The sequence below is a fragment of the Panthera onca genome, chromosome E2 (genome assembly GCF_046562875.1).
Source record: "Panthera onca isolate mPanOnc1 chromosome E2, mPanOnc1 haplotype 2, whole genome shotgun sequence".
In the NCBI taxonomy this organism is placed as follows: Eukaryota; Metazoa; Chordata; class Mammalia; order Carnivora; family Felidae; genus Panthera; species Panthera onca.
In genome coordinates, this window is record NC_138353.1 from 53,292,005 (window position 1) to 53,304,272 (window position 12,268).

A 12,268-nucleotide genomic window follows, 5' to 3' on the forward strand; every position below is an offset into this window, starting at 1 on the left:
TGTGCCTTCAGGTTTGGGCTCATGTTTGAAAGCACTTTGTTTCCTTCCCTAATAAATCTAATACATATGGCTTGTCCTGGCCACAGAGTTCTCTTCATGGGCAGCTATTCCAGAGAACATGTCACTATCTTTATGAGGGGAACCTACCCTTGACACCCCAAAATCTACTTAACATACACAACCCATCAGACCATCTCCCACATACCCTCAAAACCTGGTGAAAATCCATCCAGGCATTCCACAGAGTGTAATGGCAGGCACTTAATTTATTAACAGGAACAAACTATCTAATGGAAACCCTCTTCTGTATACATAAAGCATATACAGAATACCAATGATTTTCCAAGTATTTTCCTCTTGCATACACCTAGGCAGAAGAAACAAAATAATGACCCAGAAAGAGAAAATGAATGGAGTTAATTAGGTTTATAATTTAAGATGAGTGAATTTAATGATGCATAAGTTAGAAATATGTGACAGACCAAGCCTGGCACTTTCTCTAATGTCATTGCTAAAGAAATGTATTCCAATGACCTCACAGTTTTTATTTGAAAATAATTATTGCTCTTTGCATGTATAATTGTGATCTGAGCAATTAGAACATAGATTCTCCCTTGGTCTCTCCTCTGGGCTCAGTAGTGTAACCGGGGAAACAGTCTTGACCAAAGTGATGTCCAGAAATAGTGCACTGACATAGCACCTTGGTTTTAGTTCAGTTCTGCTTTGGAGGTCCAGACCTTGGTTTGCCCACCAACTCTGCCACAATGCAACCTGGACAAACCTGGAGGTGACCTCACCTACCTTAGCTCCCGTCCCTGTCAACAAAGAGGGAGACTGACTTCATAGGACAGTCCTGAGTTTCAATGAGATAAAGTGGATATAATCACTTTGTAAACTGTGTACACACTAGATAGAAGTCAGTTAATGTTTTTGTTATCTGAACCGATCTTTACAATTGCTCTGTAAGCTAGAGAGGGAGATTAGTGTTTCCTTTTCGCAGAGGAGAAACTGGGAATTACAAAGTTTGACTCGATTTGGCCAGTAAATGGCAGAAGCCAGACTAGCACCTCTGGTCCCCCAGTTCTGAGATGAATCGTCTTTCTGCCACAGTGATTCGGGAGCTTTTCCAAACACTAGACCCAAGCTGAGGGTGGGGGTGGGAGATGTTAAAAAAATGCAGATTACCATTCTGCTCTCCCTACTCTAATCCCATCCCAAAGATACTGACTTAAAGGGTCTGAAATTGTTAAAAACTCTTCATTTTTAATAACACTTCAGATCATTCTTTTTTAAGCTTATTTATTTATTTTTAGAGAGAGAGAGAGAGTAAGAGAGCACTCAAGTGGGAGAAGGGCAGACAGTGAGGGAGACAGAGAATCCCAAACAGGCTTCGTGTTGTCAGTGCAGAGCCCGACTTGGGGCTTGAACTCACCAACTGTGAGATCATGACCTGAGCCAAAACCAAGAGTTGAATGCCTTAGCTCACTGACCCACCCAGGTACTCCATACACTCCAGATCATTCTGGTGCAGCAAGTCCAGGGACCACATTTCCAGAGGACTCCGCTGTTACATGTTGTCTATCAGGATTAAGTTCAGTAAGGACAACCCTTCGGATTAAAGGAATTTCCTATCTGCTGGTGTGAGGGAATTTGGGTAAGTTGTCATTACTTGCATTTTTAATAGGTATAAACCACTGTGCTAAATGTTTTATGTGCATTATCTAAATGGATCCTGACAAAACCCTTGTGTCCTGGAGTGCACAACTCAATGAGGTCAGTAGCATCACCCTTCCGGTTTTATTGTGAAACATCTCATCTCAGAGAGATTAGGTTTTCCAACAGTTCTCTATACAATAAATAGCAAAGGAAAGACTAGAAGTCAGGTACGTTTGACTTCAAATCCATGCAATTGGCCATTTTATGCCATAAGGAACAAATAAATAAACGAGGGGAAAGAATTCTGCACAAACTGAGTCTCTAATTCTGAGAAAGTTACACCATGGTTGAACAAATAGAGAGCAAGTTACGGCTCACTCTCCATGCAGTCTGTAAGCCTGGTTTATTCCAATAAGGAACCGTTGCAGGGGCCTAGTTCCCAGGTATCATATCTCAAGAGTGAGGTGGTGTATCAGTTATCTATCTATTGCTGAATAACAAACTACCCCAAAGGTAGCAATTTAAGACAACAAACACGTATTATCTCATAGCAGGAATTTGAGAGCAGCTTGGCTGGGTGGTTTTAGTCCAAGATCTCTCCCGAGGCTGCAGTCAGCTATGGCCTGGGGCTGCAATCATCCTGAAGTCTTGAAAAAGGCTGGAGAATCTGCTTCCAACACAGCCTATCACACAGGGGTTTAGAGGCCTCGGTTCCCCACCCGGAGGTGGCCTACACAGGGCTGCCTGGGTGTCCTCATGACATGGCGGCTGCCTTCCTCTACAGCAAGTTTCCCAATACAGAGATCAAACCAGTAGCCACAGCGCCCTTTCTCGGCCCAGTCTCCGAACATGCTTACGATCACTTCTGATTCATTCTACTACGTACACGTGAATCATTAACTTAAGTTCATACGCATGGGAAGAGAACGAGGTTCTGCTTGAAAGGAGGAATATCTAGGCATCGGTGAACACATTTTCAAAACCACTAAAGGCGGGATAGACTGGGATAGCTTTATAATCTCCTCCTATCCTTCTGTGCCAAGTCGATTTTCTTGGAGACTATTTTCTCTCCTTGTATCCATCTGCCCATTCACCCATCCATCTATCGACTGATTCATTCATCTGTCCATCCACCCATGTATATCCATGCAATGAACTCTATCTAAATTCCAGAAGGTATACCAAAAGAGTGGCCCTTTGCGGTTAGGAACTTATCATTATTGAGAAGGAGGGTGATTGTCACGGTTAAAAATCACATAAGACAATCTATATTAAGTATTTTACACAAGGGATAGATTCAATGTACCGGGTTTGGTGACAATGAGATTTCTTTCAACTTGAAGAGTGGGAAGATTTCAAACATTTTTCCCTGTGTAAACCCCAAACACACTCCCTGACAAAGGCAAAAAAGTTAAGCTCGTTTTGTATGTAAAACTCTCAATAGCTGGACAGAACATGATCTGCTTACTCTTCTCTCTGGGGTCTGTTACTAATTGGTGAAAAATTCTCTCTACCTTTGCAGACTAGAGACACGCTCGGGGGAGAACATTCTGCCTGAGCTGTGAAACATTTTGGGTCCTGAGAATTCACCAGCAGCTGCAAGCCCCTGTTGGATGTTACCTTTGCGACCTTTGTGCCTTGGGGACTTCGGGGGGATTCTCACTGGTGAAAGAGACTAGGCTTACCAAAATATGGAACTTCGGAAGCCTCACAACCAGAGCGTTCCTTTGCGCTGTTTTGTCACGTACTCCTTTTGTGACAAAAAAGTTAAGAGTCTGTCCAGCCCATTAGTGGAGGATCCATCCCCGTACGTCTCTCTAAGATATGACAATGGGGATCTCATGGAATGGAATTTGACAAATGCAAGACACAGCTCAGGTCCCATGTTGTAACGGAGGTCAAACTCCACCTCCAGACTCAAGACCACTTCCTCTCTCTGCTGAGCCACTCACTTCTTTCTCAAACCACAACACAGAACTTAGTGCGCCTGGCTGTCTTCAGCATGATCGCAATTTGTTATAGGTCTGTCTGTCTCTTCCAGGCTGCAGGCTTCTCGAGGCCAGGGCTGAGTATGACGTCACTCTGTCCTATCCTCACTGGTCTACAGAACTAGTCTGGTTTAGCCCAGGGTAAGCGGCATAGACATGCACAAGGTCCCAGGAGGCAGAACCAGTTAAAGGGGAGAGAGGGAGAGAGAGGGAGACAGAGGGAGAGAGAGAGAGGGAGGGAGAGAGAGAGAGGGAGGGAGAGAGAGAGAGAGAGAGAGAGGGAGGGAGAGGGAGGGAGAGGGAGGGAGAGAGAGAGGGAGAGAAAGGGAGAGAGAGAGAGGGAGAGGGAGAGGGAGAGAGGGAGAGAGGGAGAGAGAGAAGGAGAGAGAGAGGGAGACAGAGGGAGATAGAGGGAAAGAGAGGGAGAGAGAGGGAGAGAGAGAGAGAGGGAAAGGGAGGGAGAGAGAGGGAGAGAGAGGGAGAGAGGGAGAGGGAGGGAGGGAGAGAGGGAGAGGGAGGGAGGGAGAGAGAGAGGGAGAGAGAGAGGGAGACAGAGGGAGATAGAGGGAAAGAGAGGGAGAGGGAGGGAGAGAGAGGGAGAGAGAGAGAGGGAAAGGGAGGTAGAGAGAGGGAGAGAGGGAGAGGGAGAGGGAGGGAGGGAGAGAGGGAGAGGGAGGGAGGGAGAGAGAGAGGGAGAGAGAGAGGGAGACAGAGGGAGATAGAGGGAAAGAGAGGGAGAGAGAGGGAGAGGGAGGGAGAGAGAGGGAGAGAGAGAGAGGGAAAGGGAGGTAGAGAGAGGGAGAGAGGGAGAGGGAGGGAGAGAGAGAGGGAGAAAGAGGGCGAGAGAGAGAGAGAGAAGGAGAGAAGAGAGAGGGAGAGAGAGAGAGGAGAGAGGGAGGTGGGGAGAGAGAGAGGGAGAGGGAGGGAGACAGAGGGAGAGGGACGGAGAGAGATGAGACGGAGAGAGGGAGAAGGGAAGAGAGGGAGGGAGAGAGGGAAAGAGAGGGAGAAGGAGGGAAAGAGAGAGAGGGAGAGAGGGAAAGGGAGGGAGACAGGGAGAGGAGTGGGGGGAGAGAGGGAGAGGGAGGGAGACAAAGGGAGAGGGACAGAGAGAGACGAGATGGAGAGAGGGAGAAGGGAAGAGAGGGAGGAAGGAAAAGACATAATTCTTTATACTCTTGGTACCTTCTAGTAGGACTCTTACTAATATGGCTCTCTCATCATCTGTTTATTTCCTCATCACACCCTATACATCCGTCACCATAAACGGTTCCTGTGTTGGCCACCTGACCCAACAGATTATCCAAGGCCATTTGTTGAATGACTGATTCAGTGGCAAGTGACTACACAAATGAGGTAGCTCTAAAATTTTCCTTCATGGTAGAATCGGACCCTTCTTGTGACGTCTAAGAGTCTGGCCTAGAAGCAGGGTCCGAGCCGGGGAAAGACTTGTTCATCCTTCGACCAGCTGTTGCTTGAGGTTGTGGCAAAGTCAGCTCCATGATCAAACAGATCTTAGAGTCTGCGGGGGAAGGGGGACACTGGCAGGTACCAAATAATTACCCAGGTGAATTTATAGTTATAGACAAAGGCACTAAGAGAAAAGAGCTCAGGCTCTTTGTCACGTGTGCATATAACCCAGTGGTTAGCAAGGGTGCTGTGCAGAAGGGAGGAGGTGGGGAGGCGGGAGACAGAACAGCATCCGGGTGGAGAGAAAGGCATGTGCAAAGGCCCAGAGCATGAGGGGCATGGCACGTCTGCGGAACTAAGACAAGCGGATCAGCTGGGGCACGGAGAAGTGAGGGAGCTCGGCTAGAGGGCCAGCACCTGGAGCGTGTCTGAGTCAAATGTGAGGAGCCTGTCCTCCTCCGAAAAGGTAATCAGAGATTATAAAGCACTAGACCTCCAACGTAGCATAGGAGACAGAAAGCTAAGTTTTTATTAAAAAAATTTTTTTAATGTTTATCCAGTTTTGAGAGACAGAGAGAGACAGAGCATGAGCGGGGAAGGGGCAGAGAGAGGGAGACACGGAATCCGAAACAGGGTCCAGGCTCTGAGCTGTCAGCACAGAGCCTGACGCGGGGCTCGAACTCAGGAACTGTGAGATTATGACCGAGCCGAAGTCAGACGCTCAACCGACTGAGCCACTCAGGTGCCACGAACACTATAAGCTTTTAATCAGAGTAAAGTATGTTATGGCAGGAGCACCTCGGCTCAGTAGGTTGAGCGTCCTACTTCGGTTCCGGTCACGATCTTGCAGTTCACGGGTTCGAGCCCCGCATCGGGCTCTGTGCTGACAATTCGGAGCCTGGAGCCTGCTTCGGATTCCGTGTCTCCCTCTCTCTCAGCCCCTCCCCTGCTCTGTCCCTCAAAAAAAAAAAAATAAATAAACCTTAAAAAATTTTTTCTTTATGTGATCGCGGAAGAATTGCCTGGTGACAGGAAAGGGCACAGCAGGGGTCTTAGCCACTCAATCCACGTGATGTCACCGTGGGCAAAGTGTCACTAACCTCTTACACTTTCATGAAGGTCCTGGAGTGCTGTGCCTATTATTTCATGGTCGCGTCCCTGACGGCTTCCTTTCCCACAACCGTGTGGAAGAAAGCCCTCCTGTTTTCTAGAAGGGTTTTTTGTCCTCACCTGCAGCTTCTACGTTTGTCTGGTCTGGCATCCCATCTCTTGACTCAGCCGTGCCTCTAACAGTTCCGGTTTGCACATTCCCAGCTTCGGCGAAAGCAGAAGGGCCTAGACGGAAGCATCTGGCTTGCAGAGGGTACAGACAGTCACAGGAGAACTTTAGAAGTTCTTGGTTCGAGGGGCATCTCAGCTAGAAACGCTATCAACCTCCGGAAAGTTGAGCTTAAAAAAAAAAAATCTGTTTGTTTGTATATGGGCTGATTTGTTTTTCTTGTATGTAAATAAATGTGTCTGTGCTGTGCCATAACCCTCTGAGCAAAGGTTGCAAGTCAGGAAGATTTGGAGCTTGTAACATTGAATTCTTTAAAACTAAAATAATAAAAGTAGCAATCATAATAAAGAATTGGCTGCCGGTTCCCCCACAGCAGGGCTGTCTCCCCACTTACGAGTGGTTACTTTTTGATTTTCCAAGCTTGCTGCAAATGGGTCTGAATCGGACTCGATTTCCCATCATAATTGCTTTCTGCGTGAAGAGGTCTTTTCCAGAACTGTCTGCTGCTGTTTTAATGGGAAGCCTGTCTATTTGTATGTTAATAGTTTCCTCTGCGTTATTGGGTTTGTCGACGGAAAAGCTCAAATCAGATGCTTCCCTATTTTCAAGGTTTACTATTAATCTCTGGATTTTTGGGCTAACACGAAGCCATTTCAGCCCCCTCTGTTCTAAGTCCTCCTGATGAAAGCGTGACGACGGAGGAGTGACGATCACAACGTGCTTTCTGACACGAAGCACAGTCGTACCAATAGGCCCTAGACGGGCCGGCCCCGGGGAACCCTGGTGCCCGTGCAGCCCCACAGGTGAGTGGGGCTAGTGACAGCTGGGCGGCCCGTGCTCATGTCTTCTGGCTTGGCTGAGTAAGGTCACCTGTACCAGGTGAAAGAATACTGTAGCCATGCCAAGGCCGTGATGAGTCCCCGGGGAGAAACCAGGACCTCAGGGCTCGAGAGGAACAGGCCAGCCTTTGAATTCAGACTCTGCAGGTGAGTGGCTCTCTAATACACTGCCAGCCACAGCCTCTTGAATTTGCAAGTTCCTCACCGTTAAAAAAAGAAACAGGAGCCCCGGTTCGAAAAGATATGTCCATCCCTATGTTATTTACAATAGCCAAGAGCAGCGTCATTTACAATAGCCAAGATACGGAAAACAACGCAAGTGTCCATCGGTAGATGAATGGATAACGGCGACGGGGTATGCGTCCCCAATGGAATATTACTCAGCCATAAAGAAGAATGACGTCTTGCCATTTGGGACGACACGGGGGACAGAGAGGGTATTCTGCTGAGTGAAGCGAGTCAGACAGAGAAAGACAAATACCATATGACTTCGCTTACATGTGGAATCTAACCAAACAGAACAAACGGAAAGTGGAAAGAGACCCATAAATCCAGAAAACAAACTGATGACTGCCAGAGGGAAGGTGGGTACGGGGATGGGCGAAACGGGAGAGGGACAGTGGGAGGTACAGGCTTCCTGGTACGGAATGAATAAGTCACGGGGATGAAAGGGACAGCGTGGGGAATATAGTCGACGGTACGGTAATCGTGTGGCACGGGGACAGATGGTACCTACACTTGGGGTGAGCACAGCATAACGTATACAGTTGTAGAATCACTGTGTCGTGCCCCTGAAGCGTATACAACATGGCGTGTCGACTATAATGAACAAAAAAAGTTTTTAAAAAAGTCATGAAAACGGGGGGGGCAGTCATGAACAGGAGCAGCATTCGCTTGTATTATTTATCCTGCTGATCGTGATGTCTAATTGCATAGCGTCCATGAAAACACCTGACGCCTGGCTATCAGTAGCCCTCTGAGACAACGATAGTTCAAACTCAGAACGCAGAATCTGCTCTTTGTAATTCACTCATCCATCGTTTGGTCCATAAGGACAGGGATTTTAATCTCTCTTGCTTCTCCGCAGTGCATAGGATACTCGTGTGCGCACAGTAGGTGCTTAATAAGTAATTCTAGACAAGACGACCAAATGGGGCTCAGTCATCACATACTTACAGTGCACCTGCTCTACCCCAGTACTTAGGCCAAGCACCAGGACCCTAGGAATGAAAATATGTTGGTCTTGTTCCTGAGAGCTCTTGACCGTTGAGGGGGTGGTCAGTGGAGGTCACAGAGAACAGAGATATAAATAGTTACAACAACGTGCACTTTCTTAAGAGTATGGCCTAGGAAGTGGCTGAATCAGAATCGCCCAGAGCATGTGTTAAAGATACAGATCTCCCCATGGCAGGAGACTGACGGAATCAAAATGGCTGGGGGACGGGCCCTGGGAAACTCATTTTTTTACCAGAATCCCAGAAGACCCTAACTTGCCCTTTTTTTAATTTTTTTTTTTCAACGTTTTTTATTTATTTTTGGGACAGAGAGAGACAGAGCATGAACGGGGGAGGGGCAGAGAGAGAGGGAGACACAGAATCGGAAACAGGCTCCAGGCTCCGAGCCATCAGCCCAGAGCCCGACGCGGGGCTCGAACTCACGGACCGCGAGATCGTGACCTGGCTGAAGTCGGACGCTTAACCGACTGCGCCACCCAGGCGCTCCCTAACTTGCCCTTTTGTTAGGAAACTCAGCAGACGTGCATCTTGAGGACGGTGTTTGAGTTATTGCAAAGTTTTGTGACAGCTACAGTCGGGGCCAAGGGGACCCAGGGAAGCCCACTTAGGGAGATGACTTTGGAACTCTGGTTTGAGAGGTAAGGAAGAGATTGCAGATCAAGAAGGGTCTGAGGACGCCCTGTCAGAGGGGAGGGCACAGACCGGTCCCCACTGTTCCCGAAACAACCGACAGAGGAGGTCTGAAAGAGAAGGCGAGACAAGTCAGTCCAAGGAATTCGGACTTTATAAAAAGCAAATTTTGCAAGCAGATGACAAAACCAGATTTTTAAGATTGAGGTACAATGGCGTGCAACATGACATTAATTTCAGGGGTACGACGTCTTGATTCACCATCTGTATACCCTGCAAAACGATCACCATCAGCCTAGCTGACCTCCACCATCACAGTTAACAACTTTTTGTTTTTCTCTTGGGACAAGAACTTTTAAGACCTGCTCTCTCAGCAACTTTTAAATGTGCAATGCAGTATTATTCGGATTTGTATTTTTTTTTTAATAAAGAACAATCCTGTCGATTAATTCAAACATAATTAAAACACTGAATTGACAGAAATTGCAGACAGATGCAGGACTGAGTGTGTTTTGGCAAATGAACCAAGGAGCAAAGAAGGATCCTTTAACAGGACCCATGAGCCTGAAAGTTGCCGGGAAATAAAGGGAAATGGCAGTTGGAGACGATCTATAAATCAACACGAGCAGGAGAATGACCCAGAAGCAGGGAACGGACCGTGAGTTCATTCTGCTAAGCGAAATGAACGTTTTGGTTTTTTTTTCTTTTTTAAAGTACTGTTTGCCTGTTTAGATTCCTTTCATGTCATACTGCCTCTGAATCCAACTGCTTGTCCGGCTCTCCATATTTTTTCTGGATAAAAACCAGGGCACGAGGTGTGTCGGGCCCATGCTCAGGGTGGGGTGGCCTGGGAAAGGCAGGATTTGGGGAGGAGGGGGTGGGCCTTGGAGTCCGGGATTTGCCAGTCATAACCCTGTGACTTTGCCCATGTTCTAGACCCTCCCAAATTCTTAGTTTCATCATGTACTAATGAGGTAAATATTAGGTGTGGATAGTAATAACTATTTCCCAGGGCCATTTCAAGGGCTGACTGGTATAAGGAAAAAAAAAAAAAAAGCCAGGCATGCAGGGGGGGCTTGGGGAAGGATGGAGAATCACGGGAAACGGTGGCAGTGATACAATCATTATAAAGATAGCATTTCTTTATTCCCTGGGGAGCTGAGCCTGGAATCTTCCCAATCACATTTTTGCTTAGAAGAGTTTGGCTGGGAAATAACCGAAACTGGGAGGTTCCCCTCCCAAAACTTGTGTGCAGAGGGCACCCGCTTTGCTCGGGGCACAGCAGGCAGGGCAAAGGCGCCTTGCTCTGGTGACTCAGCTCACCTATCTCCATGGGGTGACCAGTGCCGCCTCCTCCAGGACCCGAGCTGGCTGTCCCGGCTGCTGCCCTTACTGAGAAGGTGGCAGGAGGGGCCGGCCTGGCCCTAGAAGGCCCTTCACTGAGTGACAGCCGGAGTGCCTCGTCTGAGTCACTGCTCAGGGCGGGGCACGTTGCTGGGGCATGGGTGTTCCAGGGGAAGGTGGGCCTGTCGTGACAGAGCCCCCAGACTCAGTGCTGAGTCACCCCCTGAGTGTCCTCAGCCCCCACTCCCTGCCTCTCTTCCCTTCTGGACCTGACCGGGCCCATTCTGGGAAGGTATTAGGCAATGGATCGCCTAGAGACCCCGGTGCACCTACAGCCCAGGAAGAGTTAAATAATTATCCCAGGAGTCAAGCAATTGCTTGGCTCAGAGAACCAATAATACTTAAGCGTTTGCTGTATGCGAGACCTTGAATGGGGTTGGAATAGGAGGTGGAGGATGACAGAGAGCGTGGCCAACTCGCTCCTGTGTGCCCGGGGCTGCACCTGGTTTTAAACGGAGGAGTCCTGGGTCCCCCGGAAGCCCCTCTGTCCCTGGCAAACAGGGGAGCTGGCCCCTGAAGGGACAGGGTGGTAGAGAAAAGACAGGCGTCTGTGCCCAGAGGTGCTGACTGGTGAGGACGTGCTGCTGCCTGACATTTACGTGCGTGAGTGTTTGCTGTGTGCCTGGCACTGTTCTGGATTCCCTTGTGTAAGCCCCAGAGCGATCCCACGAGGCAGGTACCATCCGGGTTTGCCAACGAGTAAACTGAGTCACAGGAGGGCCGAGCGACTCTGTGAGGTTGCAGGAACACTAATGTCAGTGCATGAATCTTGGCGGTCCAGGTCCAGGCTGAGCCCCATCTGAATTCGTTGCGTGGATCAGTACACACACACACACACACACACGTGGGTCTCCCGTGGCACATTGCTGCAGCAAATGTCATTTCAAAGAAGCCCGGTCTCACAGTGGAGGACGTTACGGGGATCAGGACCAAAAAGATCCCAGCTCCCGAGCAACCCTTCCTAAAACGCCTCTTCCCTCCGTTCCATTCACCTGGTCCACGTCTATTCTGGATCCTTCCCTTTCTAAACTTCCAAAACCTTCTTCCCCTTCTTCCCTTCCTCTCTTTCTCTCTTTCCCTTAAAAAAAAAAAAAAAAACAAAAATCAAAAAACAAACAAACAAAAAACCCTCCCCATCTGCCCGCTTCTCCCAGCCCCTCTAGAAGGAGCCCTGCCAGGGGCTGGCCACAAAGCAGGCTTCCTTCCCTCCTTCCGGGAGCTTCCCCTCTGGCGTCTTGCCACAGCCCAGGACCCAGGCAGGTGAGACAGAACTTTCCTAGGCAGTCAGATGGGAGGTGTAGGTATGGAGGAGGAAAACTGGGAGCCCCACACATGAAACCACCCTGTTCCCTCACCTCTGACGCTGCTCCCTCTGTACCCATGGCTGAGCCACAGACCCACGGCCCATCGCCGTCAGGACCCCCAGAGCCTGGGAAATCCTTCAGACCCCATATCGGCATCTCTTTTCAAGCCCACGTGCTCGCTCCTGGTGTCTGTGCTATTCTTGCTGGGGTGGGGCTTTCTACAAAATCCCTCAAAGAACATTTAGCGCATTTTGTTTACTTAGTGCATATTTCAAGCTCCTTCCTGGGCCAGTGTTCCCAACCCCCTGGGGGGACGGTGGGTCTGACACACACTGTTTAACTGTGGGGTCCGCTTCACTCGTGCCACGGGGCTCACACCCAAGTCCAGGGAGCCTGAGACCACTCACAGGGAGATGAATTCAATAATACCAACATTTTGTGGGGGTGTCTGGGTGGCTCAGTCGGTTCAGCATCCAACTCTTGATCTCGGCTCAGGTCACGATCTCACGGTTCGTGGGATTGA

The 12,268-nt window shown here is 48.8% G+C and overlaps 2 long non-coding RNA genes and 1 other non-coding gene across 3 annotated transcripts in view; 2 read left to right on the plus strand and 1 right to left on the minus strand.

Moving 5' to 3' along the window:
• Window positions 1-12,268, minus strand: part of LOC132690113 (uncharacterized) — a 771,167-nt gene that overhangs the window by 201,707 nt on the left and 557,192 nt on the right. The gene's annotated exons all lie outside the window — the stretch shown is intronic.
• Window positions 3,476-6,580, plus strand: LOC144614553 (uncharacterized). Its single transcript, XR_013552373.2, has 3 exons — window positions 3,476-3,785; window positions 4,943-5,192; window positions 6,174-6,580. It is a non-coding gene; the product is annotated as an uncharacterized LOC144614553 (long non-coding RNA).
• On the plus strand, window positions 10,925-11,037 carry LOC132691432 (small nucleolar RNA SNORA17). Its single transcript, XR_009615779.1, has one exon. It is a non-coding gene; the product is annotated as a small nucleolar RNA SNORA17 (small nucleolar RNA).